Genomic DNA, 16,220 nt, shown 5'->3' on the forward strand with positions numbered 1-16,220 from the left:
CCCATACAATTTTTCAAAAGGTGACAAACCTGAATTGTGTGAGGTTGGAATTCTATTAATGACATGAACAACAGTAAGGATTGCTTCCCCCCAAAAGGCACTAGGAACACTGGCAGATAATAAAAATGAACGGGTTGTTTCAACAAGATGTCTATATTTCCGTTCAGCCACGTCATTTTGTTCAGGAGTATCTGTATACGATGTTTGATGAATAGTACAATCAGAAGCAAGTAAATGTGAAAACATGATTCGAAGTGTATTCACCCCCCCCAAATCACAAGGAAAACACTTTATGACACTATAATGCTAAGTTTTCACAAGAGCTCTAAAGTTATTGAAAATTGTAAGATAATCATACCTATGTTTGATAAGATAGACTCAAGAGTAACGAGTGCAATCATCAATAAATGAAACATAATACCTTGACCCCCTTTTGTAGGAATAGGAGAGAGTCTCCACACATCAGAATGGATAAGATCAAATAGAGCAGAAGAAAAAGAAACACTTTTAGAAAATGGTAAGGCAGAAAATTTGGCCAGTTTACAACCACTACAATCAGAAATATCAGAACTTTTTAAAGGTCCTAATGCTCATGTAGAGGCTAAAAACTTCAAACGAGGTGCTGAAACATGACCTAAGCGAGAGTACCATAAATAAAAATCAGAAGATGAACGACTCAGATGAAAAGATGATAAATCCACACTCGAAGCTACAACTTTTGGTAATTTGAGGTGATCTAAAATATAGAGTCCTCCTTGCTTATGACACGTCCCAATCAGCTTCTGAGATTGTGGGTCCTGAACATAACAATTGGATGAAAAAAAAGACTAGATATACAGACTCGCATAATTGACTAACAGAAATAAAATTTAAAGTAAGACTCGGAATATAATAAACATTAGTAAGAGATAAAGAAGATGTAACAATTGAACCAACACCTACTAATAACATAGGAGTACCATCAGCAGTCACAATAGATATAGATGAACTGGGAGAAAAAGAAACAAAAGATGACAAATTGGATGACATATGATGGGAGGCACCAGAATCCAAAATCCGCAAGGATGAAGATATACCTGAAATATCAGACGACGACAAACCTATATGAGAGGAAGCTGACATGGCAGAGGGTTGTGAACCAAGGAACTATTGAAACTGCTCAAACATATATGAATCAGATTTCCATAAAACATCTGCACGACCAGACATGATGACAAAATGAATAATTCTCAAAATAACCAAACTGTAAGGATACACATTTGTATGATCCGCAAAAATTGATGTCAGGACGACCCGTGGTCATACAAAGAATCTGAGCCAGAAAATGATGTCAAATGTAGAAATCAGTAGCACATAACGCCAGCGTCGAAATTGACAGCACAGGACGTCGGTGCCGAAATCAGCAAAAAATCGTGTCGGTGTCGAAATTGGCAGAAAATAATGTCGGCGCCGAAATCGATAGGGCAGGATGTCGGCGTCAAAATCGACAGAAAATAAATGTCGGCACCGAAATCAACAACAACAAGATATAAAATAGATGTTGACGCCGAAATTAATAACAGTAGTAAGAGACAGCAGCAATAACAGGAAGCAATAATATGGAGCGGTAGAATAAAAAATTAGGTCAGAGAAGAAGAACCTTCCTCTGATACCATGTAGAAATTAAGAGAAGGAAAAATTAACTATATTATTAAATCTAAAATTGATAAAGAAAAATAAAGAATACAAGGTCTTTATATAATTAATTATAAAAAAAAATTTAAAACTTAAACTGAAAAGGTAAAAGATTAAATTATCCTAAAATTATAAATAAATAATCCTAGATTATATAATATAAATTATATAATCTAACAGTTTGTTTTCTTCTTCTCCTCTTATCCAATTTCGGATCAACCGCAGGCTCTCATTGCCCTTCCTTTTCTTGTGGTCGGCTGCATAACCTCTGCAGCCCTTTCCGCCTGAAAGGCGAACCATCTGCATGTGGAAGACTAGGTCACTGGCTCAACTGCGCCGGCAAAAAAGCCGTCATCCACATCTGCGGCGCCACAGACTACTATCTTGGATGGCAGCAACAAAATCCTCTCTGTTGTTTCCTTCTTAATTAGAGACGAGATGACCTTTTTCGACTGGCTTCCAAACTGATAAAGCTCATCGAGGTATTAATTCTGGTTATGCTTGCCTTGATAGGTATGTAGCTAACAGCTCTAGCTAATTTATACTTGTTGATCATTCACTTTGCTTATGTTTTTGTGCTTCTAGTGCTAAGTCGGTTTCTGTTCGCACCAATGACAATTTTCTTCTTCCTCGCCTACAAGTTCTGGCTCACAAAAGGGGAGACTAAGATCATAACCATCAAGTGTTAGTGCCAAAGCAATATGTCTACTCTGAAATCGTTGCAATCACAAAGCAGTTTAGAGACAAGTTGGGACAAGGAGGATTTGGATCTGTGTTCGAAGGGGAGCACCCTGCAGGTGGTGTTCTTGTCGCCATCAAATTGTTGGGGAATTCCAAATATAATGGGGATGAGTTCATCAATGAAGTTTAATTCAACTATAGAAAATATCATCATGTTCATGTGGTGAGGCTTGTTGAGTTTTGTGCTGAAGATTCCAAGAGGGCATCAGTCTACGAGTACATGGCTAATGGCTCACTCGACATGCAACAAGTAATTGTAGGATCACGTTTACGCTAACGTATACAAATTCTAGAGTTGATAGAACCATTAGCATTCTAATAAGATAGAACAATCCAAGTATGTAACGACAATAAAGATAATAACTATTCTAACTTAACCAAACACAACTAAACATGACAAGATTAAAATAATATAACACTTAGATATCAAGATTCTTATTAAATATTTTATTTTTAGAAAGTTTACGAAGAGCAAGAAACTTTTTAACAAGAATAGTAAGTGTTCCGATTAAAATAAGATGATCAAATCAACAGTCAATGAATTTATCGAGGCGCGTTCACTTCAAAGAAGAAATTGAAGGAAATTGGAATACACTCAAATGGAGGGTTAGACTGGCCGTGAGACAGATCCTGTGACTATTTTGATACTCAAGTTAAGGTTTTCTTTAGATGATAGGCGTAAAAAAAAGTTGGAAGAAGCTAAAACCTGATTTGGCACCCCTCTCCTCTTCTTCGTTAATGCTTATATAGCTTTTCTTGAGAGCATCTCTACGACAACTAAGATATATATCCTAATTATGGAGGCTAGGGAAGGGACTAGATTTGGCAGCCGTTGATTTTCCTTCCATTCATCTAACGTCATGTATCAATAGGGAGGTATCTAGGGGACCAGCCTTGATAACCTTGTAACTGTCTCGCCATTCTTTGATTGGCACGCGTCCCTGAATAGATAAAGTGACATTAACACGAAGTGGCTTTGAGGAAAACGATGTATATAACTTCTTTGAGGAGGAGGATATTAGCGATTAAGTCTAGGACGAAGTGGTCGCTCGAGGTCATGGGTGCAGACCAAGGCAACATCCAAGACTGAGATGGCATCTGAGATCGAGATGATATCCGAGACAAAGACTACGCTCGATACCGAGATGGCATCTGAGACTAAGATGACTTCTAAGATCGAGATAACATTCGAGATCGAGATGACGTCTGAGACTGAGATGGCGTTTAAGGTTGAGATAGCTTCTGAGACCAAGGTGACTTCTGAGACCGAGATCTTGAGTAGGGAGTTTGTAATAGAGTGAGAGAATCCAGGATTTATTCCCTAGTAAGACAATCCCAAAGGGGAACATGCTAGACTTCACCCCAATGATTAAGTTTGACTCATCTAGACTTTGACTAACAGATTAGCCTAGGTATTGACCTGAAGGCCACATAGATGATGAACAAAGACCTCCGTATCAAAAGTCTCTTCTTCAAGTTTAGTCAAAGAAAGCATAGTCTGACTTACTGAACTATGATATTGTGTTTTACCTCATGGGGTTATTCACTTAGGGTACCCTACCAAAACACTATTGATAATTACAATGAGCATTTGAGTGTTGATTTTTGAGAAAAACAAATCCTTGCATTTAATAGACGTGATATGCGAGATCACGCATCATTCTGATGACTAGGGCTTTATATTACAGTATTGGATGAGAAACAATTTTACTGCTTCGATGGTATGTTGGCACGTTACTGCAATAAATGTAGCAACGTACGGTGATGTCATCTTAGATCAGGTTATGGGCAAGCCTTGATGCACTCTTGATCTTCGCATCGAAGGGCAGCCTTTGAATGGCCTTGGGAATTGTGTCACTTAATTTGCTAACTTAATGATGATAAGAAGCTAAGTAATGATCACCTCCCCTCTAATCCAATGTAGGAGATTAACTCTCGTCTTTCTCTGATGCAATGAGCCGATATGATAGCTCTACTGTGCCACTGCATACATATGTTAGGTTAATCAACAATCGTTCTTCTTCACTTATTCACTTGTCTTGTCCTCTTGCGCTCTCTGTCTTCGTCTCCTTCATTCCCCAATTACTTAGTAAGTCTGTTGTTCCTTTCCCCTATCGATCTGCCCTATCTTCTTTCTCTGCATCCTCAAGTCCATGGCTTCCACAGACAACTTGTGGTGTTGGTCCCAATGAACTACCCATTCCCACAATGCGGTCTTACAGCTCCAAGAAACCTATTACATACCCCATGACCATGAGATTAGGATCCTGGTATCGGAGCATAGGCCTCATGCCCCACCGCCTGGATTCATTACTTTTTATAGAAGCCAGTTATCTAGCAGTGTTAGTTTCTGATTCCTTATTTTATTCAAGAGCTAACTCATTATTTCTAGTTGTCTTTAACCTAATTAGTCCCCAATTCTTATTGCCTGATTTGCAACGCCACTATAATCTTCAAGGTATGTCACATTCCTATTGACCCTGTTATCTTCCATTACCTCTTTTATCGCTGGCAAATCGAATATAGAGTCTTCTATTTTGCTTCTAGAACAAAGTGTAAGTTTTTAGGCAAATGTCCCTCCTCTCACATGGGATGAAAAAGTAGTTTCTTTTTCGTCAAACCAACTCAGCCATATACCTGGTCTATGCCCTTGCTTGATGATCTTCTAGAGCAACCCTTATTGGGCGAATATAAATCAGAGCATGTATACTTAGAGACCTTCCATATCCTGACAGATTTGGAGTTCAATGCTAGTTTACTGGTGGAGGACGAGGCGCTAATTCATTGGGTTGATCTAAGCCCCAACGACATGTCGCTAGACGACTCCTTGGGTGAGACGCCTCTGCTGGTTGATTTTTTCGATTATACTAACTTTCTGTTGCCTTTGTAGAGCATATCATGTTGTGAGCCTCCATAAGCAACAAGTTGAACTTGAAATTGACATCAACAGTGGAGCTAAACACCCTCAAGGATGAATTCAAGAAACCCCTGGGGCCACTGGCCCCTAACCTTCTTCCATAAGTGATGCTGGAGTTATAGCTGTAGTCATCTTGGCACCAAATCTTGTAGTGACCAGGACATCAGGCCAAGTTACTGATATGACACAATTGCCTGAAACTGATGAGCAGTTTATGGTCCGATTGCGAAAGAAGAAGCAAAACACCCAACCACAATTGTCAAATAATATTGGGAGTCAGAGATCAACTTTTGAAGTTGGGACCTCTAAGAAACATCTTTGAGGGTCGCTAATGGAGAGCAATATGGCCCAGACCCTAAAAGAATTATACCCTGAGGCTGGTCCTCTCCCGAAAAGTAGTGACAGAGTTAGCAACACCACAGGGGAAAAGGAAGTTAACCCGACTTTCAGGGGAGCCTATTCTAGCTTCACACCCTGTGAGATTGTCCCCCTCAGGAGAAATCAAAGATCGGTAGTGGAGGCTCCTAGAGCGAGAGCCAACCTTCAGTAGCATGGGCTTTAGGGAAAAAGGGGAATTCAACCCTGCTTAATATCAATCCCGTGACCTTAGAAACGACGGGCCCAACTTCCTGCTAGGCTTCCTCTCCTCCCATAGCAGAATCATTTGAAACTCCAATAGGACTTCCCTCCTAACTCTTGCCCTTCCAGGAAAACTTCGCCATTATTCGAAATGTGTTGTACTAGACATGAGTTTCATGGAGTTAAGCAAAAACTTAGCTTGGATGACTCAAAAGGTAATGTCTATTCCTTTATTTGAAGAAACAACTTGTAAATTATGTGTCAAGCTAACTTTATTTGTATAGGCTGATGTAGAAGCGGAAGGTCTGGCCTGTTACATACATGAATTTTCTAAAGACTACTATCGGAGGGGAGAGACCAAACTAAAGCTGAAAGATTAAATAGATCAGCTAAGACTAGCCTTAATGGGGACTTCATCAACATCGAAGGAAGCATCGACTACAGAGGGAACTTGGCTAAGGTAGCGCAACTACCAAGAAAACATCGAGAGAGCCCAACTGTAGGAAGTTCTGGAGAAGATGGCTACAAAGAACAAAAATTTAGAAGATGATTTGTCGAAAACCATAGCAGAGAAAAAAAACTGGAAGAGGACCTAGCAAAGACCACAACAAAGAAAATCATTACTGAGGTATCCATTTCATGTTGGAGCAAGAAGGTAAGGGACGATGGCCACACTGAAGGAGATGGAGAGCATGTTGAGCATGGAGGAGCTCTTGTAGGAGTCCTTGTTGAGGAGGATGCTGATGGAGTAGACGATGACCGACATTAGGGCTTTAAGCATCTAGATGAAGGAGATGGAGAGGTAGATGTAGGCAAAGTTGGAAAATTAGAGGGAGAGGGAGTAGAGGGCGCTCATGGGGATGACGGACGCGACATACAAGCCGCGGGTCATCGAAGGAGAATACGACGGCTTCACGAGGCGTAGGACGCGGATGAGGAAGAAGGCAATGGAGGAGCAGAAGGTCATATGGATCATGGTGAGGCTGATCGGAAAGGGCCAACCCTAGTTTTGTACCAAAACATCAATCCTATCTTTGACCCCAAAAAAACATGTATAGATAATGGTTAACAAATCCATAGCCTAAAAAAAAGCTCATAGACAAAAATTGTTGTTGTTGTTGTTAGATCGAAAGCGCTAGTTGGGGGGGGAGGGGGGGTGAATAGCGCTCATGGCTAATTCGTTCATTTCGGAAAACTTTCGAGTAATACGCAGCGGAAATAAAACAACACACAAGAACATCAAGGGTTTTACTTGGTTCGGAGCGTGGGGCGACTCCTACTCCAAGGCTTGCGATCGTTGATCGCTTTCGGTGGGCAATCACTATCAATTAGAAAATTTTTACAAATTTGAAGTACAATTAATTAGATGCAGTAAAATATACCAATGACAAAAAGAAATAGTAGACTTGAAGTTTCTGGTCGTCGGAGTCGAGTTGCAACTTTGTCGAATTGTTCTTTTGAGCAACACACGGAAGAAAGATCGCTATTTGTTGTTATTAACAAGCTGCTGCTCGAGACCTGCTTATAAAGCCTGTGGAGGGTGCCTCCAACACCATGGAGAGCACCCTCAACTCCATAGATTCCGCAGCGTGGATGAGCTCTCAACAGGTCGCCACTTATCCGCCTAAGGGCGCCTCCAATCCCATGGAGGGCGCCCTCGCGCCAGTGTCCAAGGTGCCCTCAAGGTCTATAAGGGCGCCCTCGCGCCCTGCTGTAAGGCGGTCATTGTATGTGACCCGAGGCGCCTCCAAGCTCCATGGAGGGCACCTCGGATACTGTTCATTGGAGGCAAAGATGTCCAATTCGCTTCCTGCAAGATACGTTAGTCCAACAAACTAACCATACCTTGTTAAACAAAGTTAGCATAATACGGACATGATAAACAAACCATTTGACAGTCTTCAGACTATCCGGTTCTGACTTCGGATTCTCATCCGGAAACCCTAGGTCGAACCGACGTCTACTGTTCGCTCACCGAGGAGCGCACCCTCACCAACTCCACTCAGAAGAGTATACCTGTTGCCAGACCGGCCCTCCAGACCGATTGGACTTTTGCTCAACACCCGAGGCTCCAGGACTTTCTGCTGGACGTCTGCTCCATGACCCATCCAGTCTTCCACCTGATTCGTGACACCAGGACTTTCAACCTAGGGTTACCACCCCCTAGGACTTTTACCCGAATCCCTCGACCCGCCAAGACTTTTCGTCTAGGGTTACCACCTCCTAGGACCTAGGGTTACCACCCGTTAGAGTTTTTCACCTGCCTAACCGCAGCTAGGACTTTTGCCTAAGTACACTTAGGACTTTCCTGCAAACTCATTCAAACACGTTAGACCACAAATGACCTTAACTTTGAACCCTTTGCCATTATCAAAACTTAGGTTCGATCGTCGAATGTTTCTCGCACCAACACTTGTAACCCCAAAAAAATCGTTCATAAACAATAATTTTTTATAAACCGTTGTCTTTGATTAAAAAAAATTAAAAGACAATGATTTTTGTTAAAATAGTTGTAAAAAGGTAAAAAAAAAAAATAACAGCTTTACCACAAAATCGTTGTCTTTTGAGTGTTGCTGAATAAGGATTTTCTTATAGTGAGAAGGCGAGAGAAAGCTCGCTTATATAAGACATCTCCTGTCATAATGAACTGTGAGGCCCACTTTTTAATAATTCAAGCCTATCTGGGGTCCGCTCGCAAAGTTTCACGCATCAAAAATGAAATGAAAGGAGTTCTCCAATCGCTTTGGTCATTTAGAGGAAATTCATGGTCTATATGGGAGACCACTTGTCTTGTAATATGGAGCCTTCTTTATATCAAGTGGCTAAGGTACTAGCCAACTTGGCAAGTTCATCCGCTCTTTGGTTCTCAACCTAAGGTATCTTTTGCGATACTACTTCTTGAAAGTCTTTCTTTATCTTTTTGAAAGCTTTAGTATATTGCTGGAGTCAATAATTACGAATCTCGAATTTGCCTTCTAGTTGTTGTGTTGTTAACTATGAATCTAAATGAATAAGTACCTGGGTGGCTCCTACATATTTAGTTTCCTGGAGGCCGGCGATCATAACTTTGTACTCAGCTTCATTGTTCGAGGCTTTGAAATGCAACTTTACTGTAAACTGTGTAGTGTCTCCCTGAGGTGAACACAACAAAACCCCCACTCCGCTCCCATTCTTAGTGGTTGATCCATCCACAAAGACCTTCCAAGTCTCTTGTAATTCTTGGCCAGGAGTCTCAGTCAAGAAATCTACTAGGGTTTGAGCTTTGATAGCTATCCTTGGTTAATACTAGACATTGAACTCACCAAGCTCAATGGTCCATTAGATCAAGCACCTTGATGCTTCTGGATTAGTCAGCACTCGTTCCAAGGTGATATTGGTGAACACTGTAATGGGATGTGAAAGGAAATAAGGTTGGAGTTGATGGGTAGTTCGCATGAGCACTAAGGCTAGCTTCTCTAACATTGTATAGCGAGTTTCTATATCTTTTAATAAGTGGCTGATTAAGTAGATGGGTTGTTGAATGTTACTTTCTTGTCTCGCCAAGACCAAACCAAGGGCTTCTTCTTAAGCTGACAAATACAGCCAGAGGGGCTCGCCCATCGTAGACTTGGATAAAATGGGCATATTAGCTAGGTAAACCTTCAATTCCATAAAGGGTCGTTCACACTTCTCATCCCATATGAATCAAGTGGCCTTGTGCAATATTTTAAAGAAGGGGAGACTCTCGTCAGTTGATTGAGAGATAAATCAAGACAAGACGATGATTCTCCTGCTGGGATTGCAAGGTTACAAATAAAGTCTCATATTGATAACATTTGAGAAAGATCATGAATTTAAAAGAGAAAAATATCTCTATTGGTATGAGACCTTTTGGATAAAACTCAAAAATAAAATCATGAAGACTTAAGCCCAAAGTGGATAATATCATGTCGATACAAGCACCCCGTATGTCATATTACGAGTGTATCAAATTACAATTAAATACCAAACATCTTTACACTAAGGTTACATAGGGATGACTCGGATCGTCTCCCAATAAATATAACAATGGATGATAGTTCTTAGGATTGATTATTATTTTTCGATTTTTGACATGAACATTGAGGGTTGAGTAATTAGCATACTGCAAAATAAAATAGCAATGCATGTAATGGATTCTAATCTAAATAATTGAAAGACAATGTAAGTAATAAAATCTAACCTAACTAAACTACACTTGCAAGAGAATTAAAAGCAATATAAAGTAAAGCATTATGAAACTAAGGCTAATCTAACCAAATTGCATCTGAATAAAGACAAGAATAAACATTAACAAGATAAGCAAGAATTAAACAAGTGAAATGCATTAACAAAAGTAACCAAGATGTAAGTGACATTTAAGCAAACATATTGTGTGCATGAATCAAAATCATCAAAGTACATGCAAACTAATATGGGGTATCAAGTTTAATACAAGAATTCAACATAAGAAAACATCATCAACTACCTTGAACCAACAACCATGCAAAAGAGATATTACTGCCTATAATCTGATGAAGAAGAAGTGCTGTCGATGAAGGGCTGTGGATGGCCAGTGATGGGAGAAGGTGTTGTCCGGAAGAGAGGGAAAGCTCTTCTCTTCTAACCCGAAGAGGAGATGTGACTGTGAGCTCACCGAAAGAAGCTATGGATGGCCGGAAGGAATTGTTGTGACGAAGGCTTCCCTTCTAACCCGAAGAGAAGGAGATGGAGCAGATGCCGGATGAGATGTAGATTTGCCGGTGATGGAGGAAGCTCCTCTTCTAACTGGAAGAAGAGATCCCTTGCTGTCTTCCCTTCTAACCCGATGGGAGGAGGTGGAGGCGATGAAGCCGTGGATGAAGAGGAAGATGGTGATGCTCCTTCCAATAGTGTGCGTTTCTGGACAGAGAAGAGGGGGGCGGCAGCTGTTGGACATTGAGAGGAGATGAAGGGGCGTTGCTTCCCCTTCATCTCCCCTTTCTGCAAACATCAAGGAGACGAAGGGGCGTCATTTCCCCTTCATCTTACTCTTTATTCTTATAAAAGGTGTCCAAGGTAAGATCAGAGAGGTGATCAGGGAGGGAAGCAAAGGTGTAAGGTAATCAATGTGCGAGCGAAAGAGAACGTCCTGGGCTCTAGGATTTGGTTCGTGAAAAAGTTCGAGGAGGTTACAAGCGGTGATCTTCTCGGCGACAGAAGCAATAGCATCTTCGACGACATCTTCTGCTATTTCTTCGGGAGATCAATGTAAGTCATTTACAGTTTAGTTTCTAGTTTTATTTCATGCTATCTGGATCAACAGCAGCTTGTGTGAAGTGTGAAGAAGAGAGGTGGACGATGTAGAGCCTGACCAGTGGTGGTGAGGGTGGAGATAGTGTTGCGGCAATTGGAGATAGTGCGTGGGCATCGGGTGTGAGATATGGGAGAAGGTTGGCGTCGGGTGTTGGATGAGGAGATCCCTTTCTGTGTGTTTGCATGAGGAGAAGAAGAGCCACTTTTGATCTAGCCTTCCACTTCAAATAAGGTATGTCCATTTGATCTTAATAATGCACGGATGGGTGGTCTGGATCATATTAATCGAGGTTGTGTTTTTACTTTTATCCAATGGTCTATATTATTTCAGATCTGGATCAAGGATAGAATGCTGACCGAATGAAGAAACAAGATCTCTTTAGATCTGGATCAATTGTACAGATTAATTCAACTTGATCTACTCCATTTGACCTCCAAATCAAGTCAAATTCGATCCGACTCGACTCTAATCCATGATCCTTTTGATTGCCTATAAAACCATATTAAAAATATGAGATTTAACTTTATAATTATAGGAAATTTATATTAGTGCAGGGAACACCATAATCGAACATATGTTTTAATGTTATCAAATATTCAAGTTAAGGATGCTCAACTTGAAAAGTCTTAGTAGGTGGCTGAACTTGATACTAGGCAAGTAGATTTGACCCCGGACCTAACTCGGGCTCGTAATCGGGTCAACGGGTCATTTGCTCATTGACCCGGTTCACTGGGCTAAACCGGAACCGACCCAGCAAGTTGTCGGGCCAACCGGATATGGTTCCTTAAGTGTAAAATCGGCGGTTCAACCATTTTTTTTTTTTTGCCCATTAGAGCCGCTAATCGGCGGTTCTTAACCGTTGAGGGAGGGGTGGGGGTTTTTTTAGGGTATTTTTTTTAACGGTTGGATTATTTGACCGGTTTTTGATCAATGACTATGATTTAGTATCTGTTTCTATCTAAACTCTATAGAGAGCTCATTTTATCATTTTCACATACATTTTCGCTAATCTTAATCTCAATTTCGTATTTTCTATATATTTTCGTCTTCATTTTTACGTACTTTCGTTTCTAATTTTCAATTACAATAGAAGGAGGTTGTGGAGGTGCATCATCTCGAGTTCGAAAGGAAAATGAAATAGTGAATCCACGAGAGAAGGACCCCAACATTCAATCCACCGATGATGAAATCGAGTACCTTCTGAATCTAACACTTGAAACACAAGGAAGTACAAATGTAATTACTTCTAGGGTTGGCAAAATTACTCCTCTAAAGTCTTCTATTTTCACTAAATATTTTGAGAATGTTACTCTTCCGTCAGGAGAAATACATGCAAAATGTAAGCACTGAATGCTTCTTACAAATTTCAAGTTGGCAGCAGCTATGGGTTGTTGAAACGACATGTAAAAATAATACACACGACCGAATATGGACTCGACCGTTCTTAAACACAATTATCAAAATTTTCTTCAACTAGCGGTAATACTGATTCCAGTTTATTTTAATATTCGAATAATAAATTAAGAGAATCATTAGCTAAATTTATTTTCATAAAACATTTTTCTTTTAATTTTGGATCTAAATGCACTTTTGAATAGTTTTGTAGATAATCTCTTAATCTATGTGTTAAACATGTTCCTAGAACTACACTTACTCGTACAATTAAAAAATTAGTAAAATAAGAAAAAAAGAATTTAATTGATGAATTTATTAAATTAAATAATAAAGTTTCTTTATGTTTTGATATTTGAAGTGATCATTGGTGAACACATTCGCATAAGAGTGTGACTTGTGGATCGATAACTCTTGGAACTTCCAAAAAAGATTGTTAACTTATAAGTTTTAAATGAATCACATAATGCTCATAACATCGCACAATTATTATATTTAATTTTAGAAGAATATGAATTAACTCATAAAATATTTTCATTATCATTAGATAATGCTAGTTCGTTTATATAGATGATCTAAAATTTGTTTGTCAACATATTATTGGTGGTTTATTTTTTCATATTAAATGTGTATGTCATGTTTTAAATTTATGTATTCAAGATGGATTAAAAATTTTAGAAAATTATATTAAACTAATTAGAATTGTAATTTCTTATTTATAGTCTCATCCATCTATAATGAAACAATGGGATAGGTTTTGTAAAACTAATGGAATGAGACCTAAAAAAATTTCACGTGGTGTACCAACACGTTGGAATTTAACATACCAATTATTACAAAATTTATTTCAATATAAAGAATTATATGTTCATTTTTTGTACAAAATACTAATACTAATATATATTTATTTTTAATAGAATATTTGTAATAATATTTATGAAATTTTAAAAGTATTTAATGATGCAACCGAACAACTTTTCGGTGTTTATTATCCCACTACTCAATTAGTTTTAGAAAAATTTTCTAATATAGTATTAATTTTAACTTTATATTATGACGCTTTAATTCTAATTAAAGATTCTTTTTCTTCTTCTTTTATATATATATATATATATATATATATATATATATATATATATATAATATGTTAGAATTTATTTATATGATAATTATAATCAATATTATACAAAATAAGAAACGCAAATTAATATTTCTGAAATACAACAAACTACTACTAGTAATTTAAAACTTACAAAAGCACAACTTTTATTAAAAAAATGATCAAAACGTCCACGAGAATTATCAAATTTCACATAGGAACTTGAGAATTATTTTACGACTTCTTTTGATTTTAAGGAAGCAAATAGCGAAAATTTTGATATCTCAAAGTGGTGATCATAGAAGGTTCAAAGCTTTCTCATCCTCTCCATGATCGACAAAGAAATTTTAGTTTGTCCAGTATTAACTATTACTATAGAGCAGACGTTCAGTGTTGACGGCAATATATTAGATGAACGACGATCAACTTGTCTCCCAACTCATTGGAAGCCCAAGCATTACTGATCAACAATTGGACTAGAGCCGAGAAAAGAATCCAAGGAATGTAACTTTTAGATGACAAAATTAAAGATTTTGATACTGAAGGAACAAATACAACAAGAACGGGAAATGAAAGTAAGTGACAATATAAAAGGGTAAAAATATAAAAGAACTACATGACATTTGATTCCCTTATACCCTAAGGGGGTATGTAGGCAACTTAAATAAGTGCAAGCACTTTTGTAAATAAACTTTAATTTTTAATTTTTTTAATATAATAATCTTGAACTGTGTTGAACCGTGAATCGTAACTGTCTTAGGAGGTTAAGGTTAAGGGTTGACATGCCAGAAAATGTTGAGCTAACGGTTTCGAACCGTCGAACCATCAGCTCCAAACCATGGTCAGGTCTATAGGCAAGCAAAGTCTAATTAAGCAGGTTGTGGAACTAGGCAGGAAGTCCAAATAGGTCAAGTGAACCTGACATCTGGCAGGTGGATTTGATAGGTCTAGAGGATCCAATATCAAATCAAGTGAAAGCTCTGGCAGGCCAATCCGATGTTGAGCGATTAAAATCCAAACAGGTCTGGAAGACCCAATGTTTAGCAGGGGAGTTAAGCTAAGCTCCTGGAGGGAGTGCAATGAGGTCGTGTACCGGTAGGAAAAAACCTTAGGTATTGATCTAACTAAATAAACCAGGAGGTTTCTAAGTTGATATCAAGATAGTCTTAATTGTCTCATTCATGCAATTATATCTCTATCTAACTTTGTTTTACAGAACTATTATTATATTATTATTATGCTAACTTTGTTTTATAGATTGAATAAAGTTTGAGTTGACCGAGGGTTCGATCAACCAAACAAGAGGTTTAGTCAATGGATCTGGCTAGTGTGGCATAGATAAGATCATGTTCTATAAATTTGGAAACACAGTGTTATCAATCGACTAAAAGCTTGGATCAGTTGATCGATCCAATTTTGACAACGATAAAGATCAGATCGAATCAACGTAGAAAAGGTAGATTCAGGTCCGGTCGACTGATCAGCTAGATTGGTAGACCAAACCGTGTAATTTACGGGATCAGACTGATCTGATCAAAGTAAAGAAGGAAAGATGTGGAGGTTTAGTCGACGGATGGTTGGTTCAGTCGACAAAACGTGTTTTCATTCATCCGAGCTGAGAAGCAACAAATTCATTTCAATCACACTCACTGCTTTATCTTTGTTGTTGCTGCGCGTGCAAGTTTTACTACTAACTACACCGAGAGATCATCTGACAACCTACGCCTAAGACTTAATCTTCATTGTCGGAATATTTTATTTCTGTACTTGCATTGTAACTATTCATATCATATATCTGTACAATTCAAGAATTTAGTGGATTATCCAATGAAAATGATCAAAGGTCGTGGGCCTTAGAGTAGTAGTTGGTGGACTGCGAACTAAGTAAAAAAGGGGAAATGTGTTCTTGTGTTTATTTCTTTCTGCTACACTTTGATTTACATTTAAAAGAAAAGATTTTAATCGAATGAGATTCACCTTCCTCTCGTTTATTACGATCCAACAATTTATAATTAAATCTACAATAAATTTCTACTCATAAAACATGATATAAACACCAAATTTACCGTACGAGATGGTAAAAATGTCAAGTATAAGAGCTAAAATAATACATAAAAATACCAGTATCAACTATTCCACACTTATTTTTGCATGTCTCAGGCAAATATAGAAAACAACTAAAGTCTCATTCCCCCAAACAATTCCCAATCACACTTAAAAGATCGTAAAAGGTAGTTACCTAAGACTGTTAATTTCAAAGATCAAGAGGAGTAAACACCAGGCAGAAAGTCTTGATGGATAGCCAGGTAGAGAAGTCTTGGATATGACTAGGCAAGGAAGACATAGTAAGTCAGTTGGACTGAGAGACAAAGAAGTCCTAGTGGGTCGATTAGATCGAGGGGCAAGAAGACCTAGAGGGTCAAGGATCGGACGTCAAATGGATAAACTTTTCGCTTGAGCAGGGCCCTGTGGTTCTTCATTTGAGGGGAAAATTATTGGGGTTACAAAGTTACAAACAAAGTTTC

Source organism: Zingiber officinale, chromosome 8B (genome assembly GCF_018446385.1).
Source record: "Zingiber officinale cultivar Zhangliang chromosome 8B, Zo_v1.1, whole genome shotgun sequence".
NCBI classification, from domain to species: Eukaryota; Viridiplantae; Streptophyta; class Magnoliopsida; order Zingiberales; family Zingiberaceae; genus Zingiber; species Zingiber officinale.